Source organism: Hemitrygon akajei, chromosome 20 (genome assembly GCF_048418815.1).
Source record: "Hemitrygon akajei chromosome 20, sHemAka1.3, whole genome shotgun sequence".
Lineage (NCBI taxonomy): Eukaryota > Metazoa > Chordata > Chondrichthyes > Myliobatiformes > Dasyatidae > Hemitrygon > Hemitrygon akajei.
In genome coordinates this window covers 28752607-28775037 of record NC_133143.1, presented here as the reverse complement: position 1 = coordinate 28775037, position 22431 = coordinate 28752607, and the positions used below count along the sequence as shown (strand labels likewise).

At 43.4% G+C, this 22431-nt stretch overlaps 1 long non-coding RNA gene across 1 annotated transcript; it reads right to left on the bottom strand.

The window, feature by feature from the left end:
• Positions 1-2430: 2430 nt before the first annotated feature.
• LOC140713964 (uncharacterized) lies at positions 2431-18944 on the bottom strand. Its single transcript, XR_012095787.1, has 3 exons — positions 18657-18944; positions 17179-17242; positions 2431-2611 (listed from the first exon to the last, which is right to left on the bottom strand). It is a non-coding gene; the product is annotated as an uncharacterized lncRNA (long non-coding RNA).
• Between the last annotated feature and the right edge of the window lie 3487 nt (positions 18945-22431).

Below are 22431 nucleotides of genomic sequence, written 5' to 3'. Positions count from 1 at the left end.
AGAGCAGCGTGAGCTGCCTCAATGACCGTCGTCCAATATCAGTCACATTTACAGTGATGAAACGCTTTGAGAGGTTGGTCATGACTAGACTGAACTCCTGCCTCAGCAAGGACCTGGACCCACTGCAATTTGCCTGTCGCCATAATAGGTCAACGGCAGATGCAATATCAATGACTCTCCTCGCAGCCTTGGATCACCCGGACAAAGCAAATACCTATGTCAGAATGTTGTTTATTGACTATTGCTCAACATTTAATACCATCATTCCTATCTGATGCAAAAGCTTCAGAACCTGAGTCTCTGAACCTCCCTCTGCACACTCCACTTCATACCCAGAAGACCACAATCTGTGTGGATTGGAATTAAAATCTCCATCTCACTGACAATTAACACTGGGACACCACAGAGATGTGAGCTTAGCCCACAGCTCTACTCTGTCTACACCCATGACTGTGTAGCTAGGCACAGCTCAAATGCCATCTATAAATATGCTGATGATATAACCATTGTTGGCAGAATTTCAGATGGTGATGAAAGGGTGTACAGGAGTGAGATATACCAGTTAGTTGAGTGTGCTGCAGAAACAACCTTGCATTCAACATCAGCAAGATCAAAGAGCTGATTGTGGATTCAGGAAGGGTAAGATACAAGAAGGCAAACTAATTCTCATAGGGGGATCAGAAGCAGAGGGAGGGAGCAATTTCAGGTCCCAGGCTGTCAATATCTCTGAGGGCCTAACCTTATCACAACACATTGATGCAGCTATGAAGTAGGCAAGATAGCGGCTATAACTTATTAGGAGTTTGAAGAGATTTGGTTTGTCAACAAAAACACTCTCACCATGGAGAGTATTCTGACTGGGTTGCATCACTGTCTGGGGAGGTGGGGTTACTGCACAAGTTGCAGAAACTTGTAGAATTAGTCCGCTCCATCAGGGGTATCAGCTTCCATGGCATCCAAGACATCTTCGAGGAGTGGTGCCTCAGGAAGGTGTTGTCCTCATTAACCACCACCCAGGACATGCCATCTTCTCACTGTTACCATCAGGAAGGAGGTACAGAAGCCTGAAGGCACACACTCAGCAATTCAGGAACAGCTTCTTCCCCTCTGCCATCCGATTCCTAAATGGACATTGAGCCCGTGAACATTACCTCACTACTTTTTTATTTCTGTTATTTTGCACTGCTTACATTAACTACTAAATGGACAAATATATATTTAATGTAACTAAGGTTTTCTTCTCTATATTTATCATTTATTTCATCGTACTGCTGCTGTAAAGTTAACAAATTTCATGGTGTATGCCGGTGATATTAAATCTGATTCTGTTTCTGATTATGTCTCTTCCATTATCTTTAGCCTGGGACTTTCAATTATTCATTGCTTAAGTATGTTCATCCATATGTTGGATAATAGCCCCTGATCTGAGGAGGCAGAAGTCAACATATTGGTGGGTCTGAAGTCACATAAGGCCAGATCCTGGGCAAGCAAGGCTGATTTCCTTCCCTGAAGAATATTAGAATACCAGATGTATTTTTATGATTATCTATTAGTTCTGCAGTCACTACCACTGACACTAGCTCTTAATTCCAGATGTACAGTATTTAATCAGTTGATTATTTGGATTTAAATGGTCTGGCTGCCATGGAGGGATTTGAACACAAGTCTCCAATTCACTGGTCCAAACCCTTTGGTAGCCAGTCCAATGTCTTGTGGCAGTTATTCAGACTAATTAAGGGGAGAAGCATGATACAATAATTTATCTTTATCATTGAGGACAGCAATCCTCATTGGACACATAAGATGTTGTGAAATTACACATATTCAGCTGGATAGTCAACTATGAGACCATGAAATATTCTGTAAGCATCATTAAAAATGTAGACATTTCCTCTTGTTGAATATCCCCTAAAATATTTATGATATGAAAAAAAAATGGAAGGCTATGTGGAGGGAAGGGTTAGATTGATTTTGGAGCAAGTTAAAAGGTGACAACAATGTGGGCCAAAAAAAACCTTGTCTATGTTGTACTATTCTTATTGTTATGAAAATCAGTAATTCATAATTTTTCTGATCCAGGCAGTCACAGTAATATTTTCATTCCCTGCAGTTTATCTATATTGTCCACTGGAATTATGTTCCTCTTACAATCAACAGAATAGTATGCTTCCATTTGCATGACAAGCATTTCACAAGATCCACAAAACACTGAATGGCCCAGCTTTCTGAAAGTTTAGCACCAGGACCTTCTTAGTGCAAGGGGTTCATCAATAACTCACTCTGAGACGTAAGAATAGAGATATCGGCTTTTATTGACTGGAAGAATGAACAACACTACATCCTGGAGAATGAGGCCGGGCTCAGGCCTCAGGCCTCAATCGCCTTTATACAGGGGTCTGTGGGAGGAGCCACAGGAGCAGTCAGCAGGGGTCTGTGGGGGGAGCCACAGGAGCAGTCCAGACAGGTATATGTAGTTCACCACAGGTTTCAAGGGGGCAGTATTTCTTAGCAGTTCTGCGGGACCTGGTGTTGGGTAATGACGGTGACTGACCCTTCTGTGGGTGAGCAGCTAGGGAGCAGTGACCACAACTCCTTAACTTTCAGGATAGCTCTAGAAAAGAACAGGGAGAGTTTTAAATTGGAGTAGGGCAAAGTACGAGGGCATTAGACAGGAACTAAGAAGAGTTAATTGGGAACACCTTTCCCCTGGCAAGTCCACATCAGACACATGGAGGGTGTTTAAAGATCAGTTGCACAGAGTACAGGAAAGGTATGTTCCTGTTAGAAGGAAGGACAGGAATGGAATGATAAGAGAAGCTTGATGTCCAGAGAGGTGACAAATTTTTAGTCAAGAAGGAAAAGGAAAGGTATGTAAAACTTTGGAACTTTGGATCAAATGAAGCACATGAGGAGTATAAAGAAGCCAGAAAAGAACTAAGGAAGGGAATGATGAAAGCCCTGAGGGGCCAAGAAAAGTCCTTGGCAAATAGGGTTAATGTGAATCCCAACTCATTCTGTACATACATCAAGTGCAAGAGGGTGAGAGGGTGGGACCACTCAAGGATAAAGAGAGGATCATTTGTTTGGATGTGGAGAATGTGAGTGAGTCCTTAATGAGCACTTCGCTTCAGTATTTACCAAGGAAAAGAATATGGAGGATCAGGAATCAGTGTTGAGTGTATAAATACGTTAGGGCGTTTAGAGGTCAAGAAGGAGGAAGTGCTGGGCCTCCAAATGAGTATTAAGGTGCATAAGTCCCCAGGGTCTGAATGGATCTACCACAGGTTATTGAAGGAGGCAAGAGATGTGATTGTTGTGGCCCTGACCAGTATCTTTGTGGCCTGTCTAGGCACAAGCGAGGTCCTGGAGGGCTGGCAAGTGGCTAACATTGTACCTCTGCTTAAGGAGGAAACAAGGGAAAACCTGGGAACTATAGACTGGTGAGTCCAATATCACTTGTAGGGAAATTGCTGGAGAAAATCCTTAGGGATAGGATATATGAGCATTTGGAAACCTATGTCATAATAGGTGCCTTACCAACTTGACTGAGTCTTTTAACAAGGTGACAAGAGAGATTGATGAGAGGAGGGCAGTGGATATTGTCTACATGGATTTTAGGAAGGTGTTTTATAAAGTCCCTCATAGGAGGCTAATTCAGAAGATTAAGATGCATGGGGTGCAAGGTGAATTAGCTATTTAGATTTAGAAGTGTCTTGTACATAGAAGACAGAGGCTAGTGGTTGAAGGGACTTATTCGAGCTGGAGATCAGAAATTAGTGGAGACCCACAGGGATCTGTGCTGGGACCTCTGCTGTTTGTGATGTATATAAATGACCTGGATGAAAATGTAGATGGGTGGGTTAGTAAGTTTGCAGATGATAGCAAGATTGGTTTAATTGTGGATAGTGGAGAAAATGGGCAGAGAATACAGAGTGATATTGATTAGTTGCAGAGATGGGCTGAGAAATGGCAATGGAGTTCAACCCAGATAAGTGTGAGGTGTTACACCTCGACAGGGCAAATGCAAGGAGACTGTACACTATTAAGGACAAGACCCTTAGCAGTGTTTCTGAGCAGGGAGATCTTGGGGTCCAAGTTGATAGCTCTTCAAAGGTAGCTACACAGGTCAATAGAGTGGTTAAGAAGGCTTATGGAATGCTTGCTTTTGTTAGTCAAGGCACTGAATTCAAAATCAAGAGTTTATATTGCAACTTTATAAAACTCTAGTTAGGCCACATCTGAAGTATTGCATACAGTTCTGGTTACCCCTCTATAGGATGAATGTTGAGGCTTTGGAGAGGGTGCAGAAGGGGTTCACCAGGACGCTGCCTGGTTTAGAGGGCATGTGCTATATGAGAGGCTGGATAAACGTGGGCTGTTTTCTTTCTAATAGAGGTATGTAAGATTATGAGAGGCATAGGCAGAGAAAACAGGGAGTGTCTTTTCCACAGAGTAGAGATGTCTAATAACAGAGGGCATGCATTGAAGGTGAAAGAGGTTGAGTTCAAAGGGGATGTGAGAGGTAAGTTTTTTACTCAGAGTGGTGGATGCCTGGAATGCACTGCCTGGTATGGTGGTAGAGGCAAGTACATGAGAGGCTTTTAGGAGATGTTTAGATAGGCAGATGAGTGTGAGGAAGATGGAGGGATATGGACATTGTGTTCCTCTGCTGTGCTGTTCTATGTTCATATTGCATCTGATGTAAAAGAACTAAGCAAGGACTACAAAACATAATTTTAAGCAAAATATTTTCAGGTTGTGGCAATTATTCAGATTCATAACTGGGTACTGCATGATCCGATATTTTGCCTTTATCTGTTGAAGGCAATGAGCTTCCTGGATATGGGATAGATTTCATGCATTTTATTTGATTTGTCTCTCTTTATCAGTAATCCTTCAGAAGGTCAACTGTGAGACATAGTTTCCTGTAAAATATTTGATAGGCATCAGTTTTATAAAGTTACATATACATCTTTAAAAAGTTAAGAGGGTCTGGGTTAGTTAAGTGGAATGCTGAGCAGATAAGGTGCAGCAGAAGGGGGCTCATGAAAAGCAAAACAGTTTATCTTTTGGCTCCATCAGTTTTAACTCCAAATCTTAAAACGCATCCACACTGAATTCCTTTGTCGCAGTGGCCAAGCTTGCCGCAGCATCCTTTTCTCTTCCAGCTGCCAACAGCGGTTCTGCACGCAAAACGCAAATTGATAATGTGTGGCATTGTTTGGAGATGTAGATGTGCTTTTGCAATCCCCGATGACTGATATGATGTAGGGACCAAACAATTCCGGTTGAGTGAGGAGCCAAGGTCCATCAGTGCAAGTGTTAAGTGACGGTGGGCTTAGGTACACAAACATTCTTCAAGTCCGTTCCAATGCACATTTGCTGTAACACTGGAGCACAAGTATGTGGCAATGTGGCAATAGTCCTCGATAAAGTCAGGAATAAACTAATAGCTTTGTAATTCTGGTGGACAGTAATTTTAATACATAACTGATTGATAATCTGAACTTTATTCAGAGTGGAAGGTGATTGCCGTCATTGACTCCTAACATCCTTTGCACCCAGAAGCATTTCCTACCTTCACCCCAGCAAGGACATGGCGTAACTTGTGGGAGATGCCATTGGACTTAGACTTAAGAAGCAGGAGAAATTGTTTTGGTCTTTTCATCCAATTTAGTTCCCATTAACATCTTGAACCAATTCATCCCTTAACCTTCTGAGTTCTAGGAAATACAATAGATTTTTAGAAATGCAAACACGAGGAGATCTGCAGATGCTGGAAATTCAAACAACATACACAAAATGCTGGTGGAACACAGCAGGCCAGGCAGCATCTATAGGGAGAAGCACTGTCAACATTTCGGGCCGAGACTCTTCGTCTAGACTAACTAGATTTTTAGAAATACTAGTTTCAGTAATCTCTCATCATTACTTAACCACTGAAGTTTCAATCATGGACCTGTTAAGCTTGCACAAAAGAGTAGAGCCCACTGTGGGCATTTCCCAGTACAGATAGAATTTTAAATAATGTACTTCTATATACATGCAATGTTAAATTTACCATAGAAGACAAAGGACTGGATCACAGCATTTTACAGGATCTCTATCTCATTGTTTAGGATGACTCCAACCATTCTGATCCTGGCTATCTCTACAGCCAACCACGCACCATTGAATCAGGGTACGAGTTTGGTGTCCATCCCAGCATGCCTAAATGGTAGGGGATGGAAATCTATATACTCCTTTTATCAGGTGTTCTTGCAGGGAGCTGCTGAAATTATGTGACAAAAGCCCAGGAATCTCCCCAGTTACAAACATTGTGCCCGTACGATCGCACAAAATTGACTTCATTGCAGATGGAGGGCTGATGAATAGAGATTGGGGTACCTTGGAGAAACTCCGTGCACTTCATCCACGGGTGTCATAGAAATTTTAATGGCCAACTCGGAGAACAGTCAGGGGTTTAGTCAAACCAAAACACAGCACTACAGCCATGCAAAACTCTCACTACTGAATTCAATAAGATCTCAGTCATTCCTCTCCAGCTATGATAGTAACAGTTTTATTACAGTCAGAATGTCAGCGAGCAGAATTTATAATGTGCACTGCTGGTTTATTCAAGGAAACTGTAGGTTCAGAGTTCTTATCTAACGCATGATTTTATCACTTTTTTAGATGTGTAGTTTACTGATGCAGGCGATTGGCTGCAGAAGCACGAGACAGCTTTGATGTACCTATCAGAGCCTCCATTAAAGCTACTTGTTTATCAAGGTCTAAGAGCTGATTTAATCAGGAGTACTCTTCAATATTGGAATGAAAGACAATGTATGCGAGCCCTTATGTATATAGCAGACCACTTATTCCACTATGTGGGTCCGTGGCAAAGGAATGGCAGATGGAATTTAAATTGAACGAGTGCTGAGTGATGTGTTTTGGAAAGCTAAATTGCAGAGCCCCGTGGAGTGCTGTTGGACGGAGAGCTCTGGGGGTATGAGGACGTAGTTCCAGAAAGCAGCTCAGTCACAAACGAGGAAATCTGCAGACGCTGGAGGTCCAAGCGTCCAAGCACTCAAAACGCTGGCCAGGCAGCATCTGTGGAAAGGCCAAAACCATTCGAAACCCAAAGGATGTCAGCCTGACTGTACTCGTTTCCATAGATACTGCCTGGCCTGCCGAGCTCCTCCAGCACTTTGAGTGTGTTGCCCTGAAAGTAGCAACCGACAGAGGTAGATGGGGGTTGTGTTTTGCCTTCATCCATCAGAACACCGAGTAGGCAGTAAGTGTTGGGGTACCACATACAGGAGGTTGGCTAGACCACCCTCTGGTTGTCATGGTACAGGAGGGATGCAACTGAACTCCAGAAGGTGCAGAAAAGAAATCATAAGGGTCTTGCTTAGACTAGAAAGACTGAGTTAAATGGAAAGATTGGACTGGATAAACTGTTCTTCCTAGAATGAAGGAGCCTATGAAGGTTTATAAAACAAGCCCTTTCAAATAATAGCACCTAGCTTCTGTGCAGTGCACCACCCATTAAACTCCAGGCCGCTTACATTTTCATTGCATGGTCCAGCTTGAAACTAAGAGCCCTGTTTGAGAGCCCAGCGTGTTAGATATCTCCAGAAGAGAAAGAGTTAATGTGATGTCAGGCTGGGGTAACAGTCAGATGTAAACTTCAATTCAAGGTGGCCACAAGTATCAACGAGCGAGCAGTAAAGAGCTGGTGGGTGTGTATTTATGTGATGATGTCAGTACAGTGCACTTGGTACACTAGGGATGTTTTAGTTTATCTAACGCGGATTCAAGTTCACTGACAGCTTTACGGCCATTTCATGATTAAAAATTAAAAAGTTTTCTCAACCACCTTACCTGTCACTGCCAAATACCGTAAGTTCCTGTTCTTGGTATTTAAAAGGAAACGGGAAGGAGGCAACATTCTGACCCCAGTGAGAAACACTGGGGTATTGTAAGAGGAAGCCACATTATACACATGAGGGGGCAAAAAAGTTCATTTTAACCAAGTGGGAACTCCTTGTCTGCTTTGTGTCACATTCCTGAAGTTGTTTTGCATTATCCTTTGGGTCAACGCAGTACAAGTTTGCACTTTTCATCCTCCTGAACTACTAAATACAGAATTAAATTCAGGAAATAGAAGTCTGACTATTTCCCCCAAAGTCTATCACGTTTCTAAAACAACGATTTGTCAGGACGTGTTGAAAAGAAACTCTGCAGTGAGTACTGAGTGGAAATAATCGTTGGTAAATGTACAGAAAGGCAGAGAGCTGAATATGGATTTGCATAAAATGCTTGGAGTAGAATTAGACACAGCATAGCTCAGGCAGAACTGAAAATTTAGTAAGCCCAAGTGAAATAGCCCTGCTCTTTCCCTCTCATTCAAAACCAATCCTTGCAGGTGGACTGAGGACAGCCATAACACATTTCATTACACATGCAATGAATGCATGATCTGCTTTAAGTAGCCATCCAGGAGGCTGAAATGCTCCCATTAACAGCATGGGTAGCATCTGTAAGGCAGGATGTAGATCACACTCTGAAACCGGTCCTGCTCCTCTTACTTCCACCTGGAATTAGGAGAAATTAAGCTAAAATCTATCCCTGTAGTTCACTAATACGATTACTAAATTTGCCATACGTGGATGATGTGGAGAGTCTACAGGAAATATTTTTCCAAGCATTAACAATAATAAAAAGTGTTGCGGTTTAGGTGCGAATCACAAACAAGAGAAAGTCTGCAGATGCTGGAAATCCAAGCAACACACACACAAAATGCTGGAGGAACTCAGCAGGCCAGGCAGCAATCTATGCAAAAAAGTAAACAATCGACGTTTCGGGCTGAGACACTTTGGCAAGACTGGCTGAAGGGTCTCGGCCTGAAAAGTCGACCGTACTCTTTTCCATAGATGCTGCCTGGCCTGCTGAGTTCCTCCAGCATTTTGTGTGCGCAGTTATGTGCTAGATGAAAGAAGGACTCTCTTGTGAAGTGAATGAGATACTAAAAGGCATTGATGATGGGATAAGGAGGACACTGATGCTCAGAAATATTTTGGGGTTGAGGTCTAATCATTTGAGAGACAATTGACACTTCCCCATTTCCATGAAGTTGCAAGGCTCTCCTGCATTTCACTTCTCCCTAAGTTCAATGATTAGCCTTCGATTGTACGACAAAGTTAGGGCAGAGTGGAGCTGCATCTATGGAGTTAGTTTTCACTGCAGTTTTAGGATTCATATAGCATAGCTTTCGACTGCTTCCTGAAGAAGGGTCTTGGCTCGAAGCATCAGTTGTTTGTTCATTTCCATAGATGTTGCCTGACCTGCTGAGTTCCTCCAGCATTTTGTGTGTGTTTCCTGCTTAAAACAAAAGCGGTGTACATTGTAAATGTCAAACCAGTCTGTTCCTTTGTGCAACTCTTTCTGGGCTGTAACGTTAGATTAAGAGCTTTTAATAAAACTTGACAAAATGCCCCACACTAGCAACAGCAAAAAAATAAATTCAGTCTTCCTGAGGAATTTAAATTCATTTCTACACTTCTGGAACATGTGTGTGTTTTTGAAGTTAAAGAATGGAGAGTAACAAAGAAATGTTGCAGCAAGCGGAACCTTATGTAAGGAAAAGGGTATCCAAGGGCTTCTTTTACACAATTCATTGTATTTCAAGAGCAGGAAAACATAATAATGCAGTCTTTCCTTTACTGGCTGGCTGCCTTTGGATATAGCCATATCCGGGGCTGATGTGGAGGAATCCTTATGTCTGTATGAATTACTTGCTCAGAATCTTCCTATAGCACTCATCCATCCTTTTACCCATTCAATAAGTCCAACAGGTACATTTAATGTCAGAGAAATGTATACAATATACATCCTGAAATTATTTTTCTTCGCAACCATCCATGAAAACAGAGGAGTGCCCCAAAGAGTGAATGACAGTTAAAAAGTTAGAACCGCAACCCCCCCACCCACGCACAAGCAGCAGCAAGGCAACGGCCCTCCCATCCCACCCCCACCTGCAAAAACCATCAGTACCCTCCACTTTTTACCGAGCAGTACCCTAGCACTTTTTACTTGAAAATGCACACATAATGACTCTTGGTTGAAGAGGTAGGTTCATCATTGTTCATTATTTTATTTATTGAGATACAGTGTGGAATAAACCCTTCCAGCCCTTCAAGGCTGGCCCTGCAATCCCCTGAGTTCAATCCCGGACTAATCACAGGACAATTTACATTGACCAATTAGCCTGGCACGACTTTAAACCGTGAGAGGAAAGCTGAGCGTCTGGAGGAAACCCTCGCGGTCACAGGGAGAGCATACAAACTCCTTACAGACAGCTGTGGGAATTGAACCTGGGTCGCCGGAGCTGTAAACCGCTGTGTTAACCACTACGCTACCGTGCCGCCGACTGAGGAGCTGTCAGAAGATGGCAGATACGCAGATATTGTGGAGCACGGTCCGCATAGTGGTGGCAGGAGACTCGTAGGATATTAAAGACATAGAATCGTACAGGATGGAAGCAGGCCAGTTGGCCCATTTCATCCCTACTGACCAAGACAGCCATTTAAATAAGTTCCATTTGCCTGCATTTAGCCCACATCCTTCTAAACCTTTCCCACCCACGTACCTGTCCAAGTGTCTTTTAAATGTTGGTTTTTTTTTGCCTCAACTACTTCCTCTGGCAGCATGTTCCATACATAGACATATATAGACAAGCATGAAGAGGTTATCCCTCAGGCCCCTGGGAATTTTTCCTCTTATCTTACCCCTATGTCCTCTAGTTTTTAATTCCCTTTCACTGGAAAAAATGATTGTGCATCTATTCCCGTATAATTTCTGGTCACACCCCAGTCTTGTACACTCCAAGGAATAAAGTCCTGTTCTGCCCAGCATCTCCTAATAACCCCAACATCTCCCCCCCCCCACTCCCTGCAAAGCACTGGCAACACATTCATTTTTTTTTGTGACTCGCTGAAGTGACTTGAACTGACAATCTAATGACCATGCAACACACAAAATGCTGGAGGAACTCAGCAGGTCAGGCAACATCTGTGGAAATTAAAAGGCCGTCAATGTTTCGGGCCAAAAACTGAGAAGGGTCAGTCCTGATGAAGGGTCTCGTCGGGAAACGTCGTCTATCTATTCATTTCCCTAGATGCTGCCTGACCTGCTGAGCTCCTCCAGCAGTCTGGATTTCCAGCATCTGCAGACTTTCTGGTGTTTGCCTTATACAAATGTGCATTGCTTGTCTCTGCACTCTCTCACATCCCCATTCTTCTGGTCACCATTAGACTTAGACTCGTCTTTATGTCACGTCATGCTGCTCCCTCAGAAAATGCTCGTCCATACAGAACACCACATGGTGCTCAGTCACAGATCTCTTCTTGCCCTCCTTAAAGAGATCATGAATCAGGAAATATTTAACAGGCCTTCCAGCCAGCCATCATTCAAGAGACCGCTGCTTTCAGCCAGGGAAGATTTCCGTTACTCTGGGTTACAGCCGCCACGACAGACCTCTCCATTCCAGCCAAATAGACAGGCTCACCACCCACAAAGCCCTAGCTGCAACTGCACCTAAAATACTCCCACCCACAGAAGTATTAGGGCCATTATTTTTTTTAAATATGTGAAAAGAAAGAACCATCACTGGCATAGATTGCTTCCTGCTGCTTATCCCTTAAACTAAGGCGCAGGTAAGATTCAACTGGTGGATCTGCAGCTGGTCAGGACAACAGAATTCCTCCCCATGAAGGACATCAGTGAACCTTTTGGGTTTGATGTGGGATGACATATGGGGGTTTAATTTCTTACAGCTCGGATGCTGTAATGTAAGGTGGAGGGTTGGCAGAGACTATGCCCAAGATGATTAACATTGATTTCTGTTCCAAAAGGATTTACCCTCATTCCACCCTGGAGTGTGAAATTGAGACCAGCACTTCTATGTGCCACTGTGGGAGTACAGCACAGTCAGAGGTGCGGAGTTTTAGGACAATGTGAAACCAAGGTCCTACCTGTGACTCATTTGTTTATTTATTTATTGAGATACAGCATGAAATAGGCCCTTCCCGTCCTTTGAGCCTCACCACCCAGCAACCCCCGATTTAACCCTAGCCTAATCACGGGACAATTTACAATACCAAGTAAGCTACCACCCCGCACATTTTTGGACTGTGGAAGGAATCTGGAGCACGCGGTCACAGGGAGAATGCACAGCCTCCTGACAGGCAGTGGCAGGAATTGATCCTGGGTTGCTGGTACATTAAAACGTTGTGCTAGCCGCTGCACCACGATGCCTTGTAAAAGATCACAAAGCACTTGAGAAAGAGAACTCATCCAGTGAGATAACCAGCCTCTATCCCTCAGCCGTATCTGTGAAACGGTTATTGTACCCCTGCTTGTGAGCTGCTGCCCTATGCAAATCGGCTGCCGCCACCTCGCCGTGTTACAATGTGCGTTTCATTAGTGCTTAATAGAACATCACGTAGTTGTGAAAGAGTTGCATAACTGCATGTTCTTTCTCCTTTCTTACTATAACTTGGCTTCATAATGAAGGGCAGGGTGCAGCAGAAATAATCTCTAGAAGCACAGAAATCAGCCTGGACAAGAATTCTACTGAAAATTTCCCTGACAATTGCCATACTGTTTTTGTGCTGAAAAGGCTGGGAAATGCGACCTTAAAAGTTCAAAGAGGCAAATGTTCAGATGCACAGTATTCCAATCCACACAGTAATTAGCACTAAAGTATTCACGGCTGTTTTTGGTGATGGATGGGTAAATATAAATTTTTAACCAATTATTTGGACTGCTAAATGAGCATCATGTTATCAATATACGTACAGCATGGGTCAATTAAGATAATGTAACATAAATACTGATCCATGACATTGAATGTATAGGAATGGTGTGAAGCATTAGTAGCATGATTAGAGTTACAACCTGGGCAATCTTATTATAAGCAACACACACAAAATGCTGGAGGAACTCAGCAGGCCAGGCAGCATCTATGGCAGGGGTGTCAAACTCATTTTAGGTCACGGGCCGGATTGAGCAAAATGCAGCTTCATGCGGGCCGGATCAGTCGGACGCGTGCGAACGCAGCTTTCGTTGCCTCCGTTTTTTCAGCCTGCTCTCATGTGTCTCAGTCTCTGCTATAACTACAAAGTGTTTCACTTTACAAATTCCATTTCTTATGAAGAAGACTGCCGAGCAAGACTGCCGAATAAACACTAAAAACCCTGAAAACCTGTACCTGAATAAACTCAGCATTAGCCATATCATATGCCATAGGCGCTTCGATTACTGGGGCCAGCTTTAATAGTAATTAGATATTATCTCGCGGGCCAAAGATAATTCCACCGCGGGCCTTGAGTTTGACATATATGATCTATGGAAAAGATTAAACAGTTGATGTTTTGGGCTGAGACACTTCATCAGGACTTGGCCCGAAAAGTGGATTATTTACTCTTTTCCATAGATGCTGCCTGACCTGCTGAGTTCCTCCCTCATTTGATGTGTGTTGTTTTGGATTTCCAGCATCTGCAGATTTTCTTTTGTTCATGATACTTACTATGAGTTTGCAAATGACTCTTGACCAGAGGAAATTACTGCAATTATTTATATCTTAATATTTGTTTGTTCTCTTACCTGACAATCATGAGGGAGAAATTTGATCTTTTTTGGAACAAATCAAGATGATACAGTACCAGATTTTTATGAGACAGTTCACACCCTATTAATCCTGTATCCATCTGGCTGTCTGGCAAGGTGTGACCCAAGTCGTCATCTCTCCACAGTAATGGCTGTACTTCATGTTTAATGTGCACTAATAAGATTATGAAGAGTCAAAATCAGACACACCTACTTACGTATCATAGAACATGGGAAAGTACTTCACACGAACAGGCCATTTGGCCCATCATGTCTGAGCTGACCATAATGCCATCCAGCTAAACATTCTGTCTGCACATGGTCTATATCCCTCCATCCCTTGACTGATCATATCAAAGGCCAAATGCCCAAATGCCTCTTAAATATTGCTATTACATTTGCTTCTACCATCTCACTGGGTAGCATATTCCAGGAACCTACCACTCTCGGTAATAAAAACTTGCCCCACACGTCTCCTTTAAACTTCCTCTTCACACCTGAAATCGAAACCTTCAACTATCACTGGTCAACAATATTTTTTTTAAAAGTGTTGCTTCCTCAGAGTTTTTCTTAGTTTATGATAGACTGCTTAAAGATGAACACAAATATAATTTCAGACTTCTTGTATCACGTAGGAATTTGGAGAAACAAGAATTAACTTTTATTGAATATAATGTGTTTAATTGCATAAATGTTGCTGATGCTTTGCTAAGCTAAAAATGCTTTGTTGATGATTTTCATTTGTGCTCAGGCTATGTCCACACTACGCTGGATAAATCCGTAACCGAAACTTCTCCTCTTCGTTTTGACCCCCCCCCCCCCCCGTCCACCCTGAAATTGCATTTTCCTCCCCCAAAAACGGAACTTTTCTAAAACGCCCTCCAGAGTGTGTAAATTTGAAAACGCCAGTTGGGCAGAGTAATGTCGACAAGGGTAACCGGAGATTTCTAAAAACGCTGTCATGACGTGCGGGAACAGATGGTGGTGGCAGTGTGGCATTTCATTGTTTTCCTGAACGCAAACCCCCCCCCCCCCCACACACACAGCCTAACAATTTCAGAACAGACGGCAACGAGACTGAAGCCAGAACAGTTAGAAATGTACTCACCAAATACTTTGACCCATAACTTACTGAATAAATAAGTATACTCACTTTGTCCTGTTTTCTGTCCTTGCTTATATGAAGGTGGTTTACCTATTTATGCAAGTTCTTCTCTGACTATAGATGTGTAACAGCCTAATGTAACATTGTATGGAAATACAAGATAATACTGATGCAGACGTGTTTTATACATTTAACAAGGTGTTTTATTAATGCAACAGAGTTTGTCAGTTTTTCAATGTTCGTCATCAGTCGGGTCATACTGTCCGTGAACTCCCTGTCAGTTGCCTCCAATGCTCCAGTGTTGTTTTTTTTTTAGTTTTAGGTCCTCCTGCGTGAGAACCAACAGCTGTCCGTCGTTTGGCAATTTCCTTTTAAGTTTTTCTAGTCTGTAACTGCACAAATGCACACTTTCACAGCGAGATTCAACACCAAACATGTCGCTTGTTTGTAGATGTGTCCTGCGCATGCCCAGTAGGAGGAGATTTACCCAAATACCCGTTTTAATATGGACAAGGTATTTTCAAAAATGCTTGGTGTGGACGACTATCGTTTTTACGCAAAACTGGCGTTTTCAAAATTATCCGGTCTAGCATGGACGTAGCTTCAGTGTCTGAGGCTTCCTGCTTAAGTGTCCAACAATAATCAGCCAGAATTGATGGATTCCAGTTGCCCTGATAACATTTCTCCATGACCGCAATGTCCTGGTGAAACCTCTCACCATGCTCGTCACTGGGAATTTGCAGGGAAGAAGTCTAAATGGGAATGCAGAAAATGAATCTTCAGTGACCGTGGCATTTCATGGTTTTGTATGCTTGAAGCACGTGGCCAACCAGGTGCTCTGCAGTTGTCAAGAAAAATTTCACCATCTTAAATGCCTTCCATGCGATTTTCTCCGGTCCAGCTAGAAGTTCTTCAAGTTGCCTGTCATTGATGAACTGTGATTTGTGGACCAACAAAAATGCTTTCCTTAATCGTGGCATCAGTTATTCTGATGAATTATGAATTGAACTAACATATATAAGTGATTTCAGAAAAACTGTGCGTGATTTTTAGAGAACTTCCATAGTGATTTTCATGATCAGCTGCCTAAAATCCATAAGGTGCACCCAAAAGTATTCAGGAAGCAAAATCTTTGTTGTCCGTTGTATTTGTCATTTCAACCCATGGAAAAAGACTGACTGTCGACCCTATCTCTGCCTTGCACGATTTTATATACATCGACCAGTTCATCCCACAGCCCTGAATGCAGAGAGTATAGTTAATGGCGGGGACAGAAAGGCTGGATGTGTTGGAGCCCACGAACAAAATGTCAAGCTTCAGAATGGGCTCAGTTACACTTTGGCACCTCCGTGTCTTGGCAACACCGGTCCTTTATGTCAAACACACCCAGACACTAGTTGTTTTGGCATGGGGAAGGTCGGCATGTGTGAGAACAAAGATACACTTGTTGCCTCAATGCATATTGCTGGCAACTACTCTTTCAGAAATATGAACTTGTACCACAAGAGTTAGTGTCCCAGCCAGGCCTGTGCAAAGAAATCAGAGGACAGCTGGAAGCCCTTAGCTGTGTGCACTAACACAATTACAGCATAGCAGTCATTTCGAGTCACAGCACAGTTCAAAGCTGATCTGATATTACAGTGACTTAGATGGTACTCGATAGAACTTGCCAAGCACACAAACTGCCCCAGCAAGAAAGGCAAGGGCACTGAGCAATTCTCCATCTCCTCAAAGCTTCCCTCCAAGCCTCGAGCAATAAAGAAACATCGGTCACTGGATCAGGGTCCTGGAATCGCAACATCTGGAATCATCTTTGTGACACAAAGTGTCGTCCTTCAAGAAAGGCAGCTCACTATCCCGTTCTCTAAAGTAACTAAAAGTATTGTGGACAGGGTCTTTGGCATTTCTGCTTGTCAAAGCAAGAACAGGTAGCAAGAAAACATTTTGTATAAAACTGTCGAGCGGAAGGTACAATAACCTCGTATACAGCGTACCATACTGCTTCTTCTCAAATAATCTCATAGTGCTATCAACATAAAGTTATGCCACCATTTCACCACTTATAGCTTTTATCCCAGAAAAAGAGGTTATAAAATTAAGCAAACACTACTCAGCCTCTTAAGTCTCTTCAGCTGCAAAACTCTTTGCCTTTCATTATATTTAACGTCTGGCATTATTATGGGAGACAGTGAACTGCACTGTGTCTGCAGTCAGAATTTATGCACTTTTCATCTCACATCATGTACTGCAATAGATAACTTAGCACAGTGTATATCATCAGTTTCGTTGTCCAGGTACAATATCCTATTATACAGCTTCCAAAGCACCAACTGTTTTCCTTAAACTTACAACTGGAGCTACAACTAAACATTGTATTTGGTAACGATTAGCCATCATGAACAAGATTGCAACTACTCTACCTTTGTATCCAAAGGCTTGTGATCTGTGTGCCTCTGCGTTCACCCCATCCTGTGCACTCAGCTCCTGTGGATAGACAGAGATGTAGTACAGCTCAGGAGCAATGCACACAAAATGCTGGTGGAACACAGCAGGCCAGGCAGCATCTATAGGGAGAAGCGCTGTCGACGTTTCGGGCCGAGACCCTTTGTCAGGACAAACTGAAAGGAAAGATACTAAGAGATTTGAAAGTAGGAGGGGGAGGGGGAAATGCAAAATGATAGAAGACCGGAGGGGGTGGGATGAAGCTAAGAGCTGGAAAGGTGATTGGCGAAAGTGATACAGAGCTGGAGAAGGGAAAGGATCATGGGACGGGAGGCCTCAGGAGAAAGAAAGGGGGGTGAAGCACCAGAGGGAGATGGAGAACAGGCAAACAACTAAATATGTCAGGGATGGGGTAAGAAGGGGAGGAGGGGCATTTACGGAAGTTAGAGAAGTCAATGTTCATGCCATCAGGTTGGAGGCTACCCAACCGGTATATAAGGTGTTGTTCCTCCAACCTGAGTGTGGCTTCATCTTGACAGTAGAGGAGGCCATGGATAGACATATCAGAGTGGGAATGGGACGTGGAATTGAAATGTGTGGTCACTGGGAGATCATGCTTTCTCTGGCAGACAGAGCGTAGGTGTTCATCGAAACGGTCTCCCAGTCTGCATCGGGTCTCACCAATATATAAAAGGCCACATCGGGAGCACCAGACGCAGTATACCACACCAACCGACTCACAGGTGAAGTGTCGCCTCACCTGGAAGGACTATCTGAGGCCCTGAATGGTGGTGAGGGAGGAAGTGTAAGGGCAGGTGTAGCACTTGTTCCGCTTGCAAGGATAAGTGCCAGGAGGGAGATCGGTGGGAAGGGATGGGGGGGACGAGTGGACAAGAGAGTCGTGTAGGGAGCGATCCCTGTGGAAAGCAGGAAGAGGGGAGGAGGGAAAGATGTGCTTGGTAGTGGGATCCCGTTGGAACAGCTCAGGAATAGGCCATTTGGCCCACAATATTGTGCCAAATCCACTAAAGATCAAATCAAAAGCACTAATCCCCCCTATCTACACCAACTCCATATCCCTCCACCTTCCTTACATCCATGTGCCTTTCTAAACGGCTCTTAAGTGCCTTCATTTTTGTTTCTGTCACTTTTGAATGTAGTCATCTCCCCTGATTTTCTCCCTCTCGATTGCCTCCGATGTTTGCAATTCTGAACTTGTGTTTTCTGACTTCTTTGCTGCACTTTAGCCTCAAACCTCAGTACTGCCTCCATGTCAATGTGTGTCTTCTCTTAAAACATCTAGTTTATTCTCTCTTGAGTCAGGCCATTCAATAGCTCCAAAAAATCAAGTCCTGTGGGGTCTGGGCTCCTTCCCAAAACTCGTTATGAGCAGCATCGTGAATTGGGATTATCTCATGATCACACCCAATACCAAGGCTTTCATCTCCCTCCTTACCTGTGGGTCGTTGTTGCAGCAAGTCCCCTTGGTCTGAAACGGATGAATCAGCTCTCTCACTCCATCCAAACGGAATATGGACTCCTCTTCTGATCTGCTTGGCACTGAGTCCTGTGCACGTTCTCATTGTCGCCAGAAAGCTAAATCACAGTCCGAATGAAAGCCCGGACTCAGACTGACCCTGATGGACTTCAGCTTGTTCTGGAACATCGTACAGTCATCTAATTTTCAGACCCTTCTTTACAGGCTTTTGTTTGCAGCCTTGCGGCCGTCTCCATGGGTGCTTCACTTCCTACGGCAGCATCCCATAATGCAATGTTAGTTTCACTCTCTGTGCACACAGTCCCCTGCCCAGCTCATTCAGGTGGACACTTTAACAGTGTCCCTTGCATTTTACTGGTCTTCTAACAATGATAATGCCCTCATATCACAGAAGGGTCATTCTTTGTTCATATTCTGCGTGTGTAGTTTTTATCTGATTCTATTGTATTTCCTTGCTCTACTGTAAATACCCACCAGCAAATCAATCGCAGCTGACACATACATAATTTGATAATAAATTTTACTTTGAACTTTGATCTTTGAATAACAATGCTATTTGTAAACTGTTTATTTTAAGACCATAAGATATAGGATCAGAATTAGGACATTTGGCCCTTAAGGTGTATAAGATTATGAGAGGCATTGATCATGTGGATAAACATAGAAACATAGAAAACCTACAGCACAATACAGGCCCTTCAGCCCACAAAGTTGTGTCGAACATCTCCCCACCTTAGAAATTACTAGGCTTATCCATAGCCCTCTATTTTACTAAGCTCCATGTACCTATCCAAAAGTCTCTTAAAAGACCCTATTGTATCCACCTCCACCACCATTGCCGGCAGCCCATTCCACACACTCACCACTCTCTGAGTAAAAAACTTACCCCTGACATCTCCTCTGTACCTACTCCCCAGTACCTTAAACCTGTGTCCTCTTGTGGCAACCATTTCAGCCCTGGGGAAAAAGCCTCTGACTATCCACATGATCAATGCCTCTCATCAACTTATACACCTCTATCGGGTCACCTCTCATCCTCCTTCGCTCCAAGGAGAAAAGGCCGAGTTCACTCAACCTATTCTCATAAGGCATGCTCCCCAATCCAGGCAACATCCTTGTAAATCTCCTCTGCACACTTTCTATGTTTCCACATCCTCCCTGTAGTGTGTGACCAGAAATGAGCACAGTACTCCAAGTGGGGTCTGATCAGGGTCCTGTATAGCTGCAACATTACCTCTCGGCTCCTAAATTCAATTCTACGATTGATGAGGGCCAATACACCGTATGCTTTCTTAACCACAGAGTCAACCTATGCAGCAGCTTTGAGCATCCTATGGACTCAGACCCCAAGATCCCTCTGATCCTCTGCATTGCCAAGAGTCTTGCCATTAATACTATGTTTTGCCATATGATGAACCAATTTACACTTATCTGGGCTGAACTCCATCTGCCATTTCTCAGCCCAGTTTTGCATCCTATCAATGCCCCGCTGTAACCTCTGACAGCCCTCCACACTATCCACAACACCTCCAACCTTTGTGTCATCAGCAAACTTACTAACCCAGTGTAGCTCATAAATAAAAATTGCAAAGAATAAGGGTCCCAGAACAGATCCCTGAGGCACTCCACTGGTGACCAACCTCCATGCAGAATATGAGCCATCTACAACCACTCTTTGCCTTCTGTGGGCAAGCCAGTTCTGGATCCACAAAGCAATGTTCCCTTGGATCCCATGCCTCCTTACCTTCTCAATAAGCCTTGCATGGGTACCTTATCAAATGACTTGCTGAAATCCATATACACTACATTTCGAGCTCTTTCTTCATCAATGTGTTTAGTCCCATCCTCAATACATTCAATCAGGCTTGTAAGGCACAACCTGCCTTACAAAGCCACGCTGACTACTCCTAATCATATTATACCTCTCCAAATGTTCATAAATCCTGCCTCTCAGGATCTTCTCCATCAACTTACCAACCACTGAGGTAAGACTCACTGGTCTATAATTAACTGGGCTATCTCAACTCCTTTTCTTGAATAAAGGAACAACATTCACAACCCTCCAAACCTCTGGAACCACTCCTGTACCCACTGATGATTCAAAGATCATCATCAGAGGCTCAGCAATCTCCTCCCTCGCCTCCCCCAGTAGCCTGGGGTACATCTCATCTGGTCCCGGTGACTTATTCAACTTGATGCTTTCCAAAAGCTCCAGCACATCCTATTTCTTAATATCTACATATCTACTCAAACACCTACTCAAGCTTTTCAGTCTGCTGAAAGTCATCACTACAATCTCCAAGATCCTTTTCCATAGTGAATACTGAAATAAAATATTCATTAAGTACCTCTGTTATTTCCTCTGGTTCCATAAACACTTTCCCACTCTCACACTTGATAGGTCCTATTCTTCACGTCTTATCCTCTTGCTCTTCACATACTTGTAGAATGCCTTGGGGTTTTCCTTAATTCTGCCCACCAAAGCCTTCTCATGGCCCCTTCTGGATCTCCAAATTTCCTTCTTAAGCTTGAGACATGGCTATGGTACCGTGTCTGGGTCCTTCTTAAGCTCCTTCCTAGTAGCCTTATAATCTTCTAGATCTCTAACATTACCTAGCTCTCTGAACCTTTAGTAAGCTTTTCTTTTGTGCTTGACTAGATTTATTACAGCCTTTGTACACCACGGTTCCTGTACCCTACCGTAACTTCCCTGTCTCATTGGAACGTACCTATGCAGAATTCCACACAAATATCCCCTGAGTATTTGCCACATTTCTTCCGTACATTTCTCTGAGAACATCTGTTTCCTATTTCAGCCTCGAATTTTCTGCCTGATAGCCTCATAATTCCCCTTTCTCCAATTAAATACTTTTCTAACTTGTCTGTTCCTATCTCTCTCCAATGCTATTGTAAAGGAGACAGAATTTTGATCACTATCTCCAAAATGCTCCCCCACTGATCTGACACCTGACCAGGTTCATTTCCCAATACCAAATCAAGTACAGCCTCTCCTCTTGTAGGCTTATCTACATTTTGTTCCAAGAAACTTTCCTAAAATCACCTAACAAACTCCACCCCATCTAAACCCCTTGCACTAGGGAGATGCCAATTGATATTTGGGAAATTAAAATCTCCCATCATGACAACTCTGTTATTACATCTTTCAAGGATCTGTTTCTCTATCTGCTCCTCGATATCCCTGTTAATATTGGGTGGCCTATAAAAAACACCCAGTAAAGTTATTTTAAGAGCAAACATGAGGAAATCTGCAGATGCTGGAAATTCAAACAACAACACACGCAAAATGCTGGTGGAACACAGCAGGCCAGGCAGCATCTATAGGGAGAAGCGCTGTTGATGTTTTGGGCCGAGACCCTTCGTCAGGACTAACCGAAAGGAAAGATAGTAAGAGATTTGAAAGTAGTGGGGGGAGGGGGAAATGCAAAATGATAGGAGAAGACCGAAGGGGGTGGGATGAAGCTAAGAGCTGGAAAGGTGATTGGTGAAAGTGATACCGAGCTGGAGAAGGGAAAGGATCATGGGACGGGAGGCCACAGGAGAAAGAAAGGAGGGGGGGAGCACCAGAGGGAGATGGAAAACAGGCAAACAACTAAGTATGTCAGGGATGGGGTAAGAAGGGGAGGAGGGGCATTAACGGAAGTTAGAGAAGTCAATGTTAATGCCATCAGGTTGGAGGCTACCCAGCTGGTATATAAGGTGTTTTTCCTCCAGC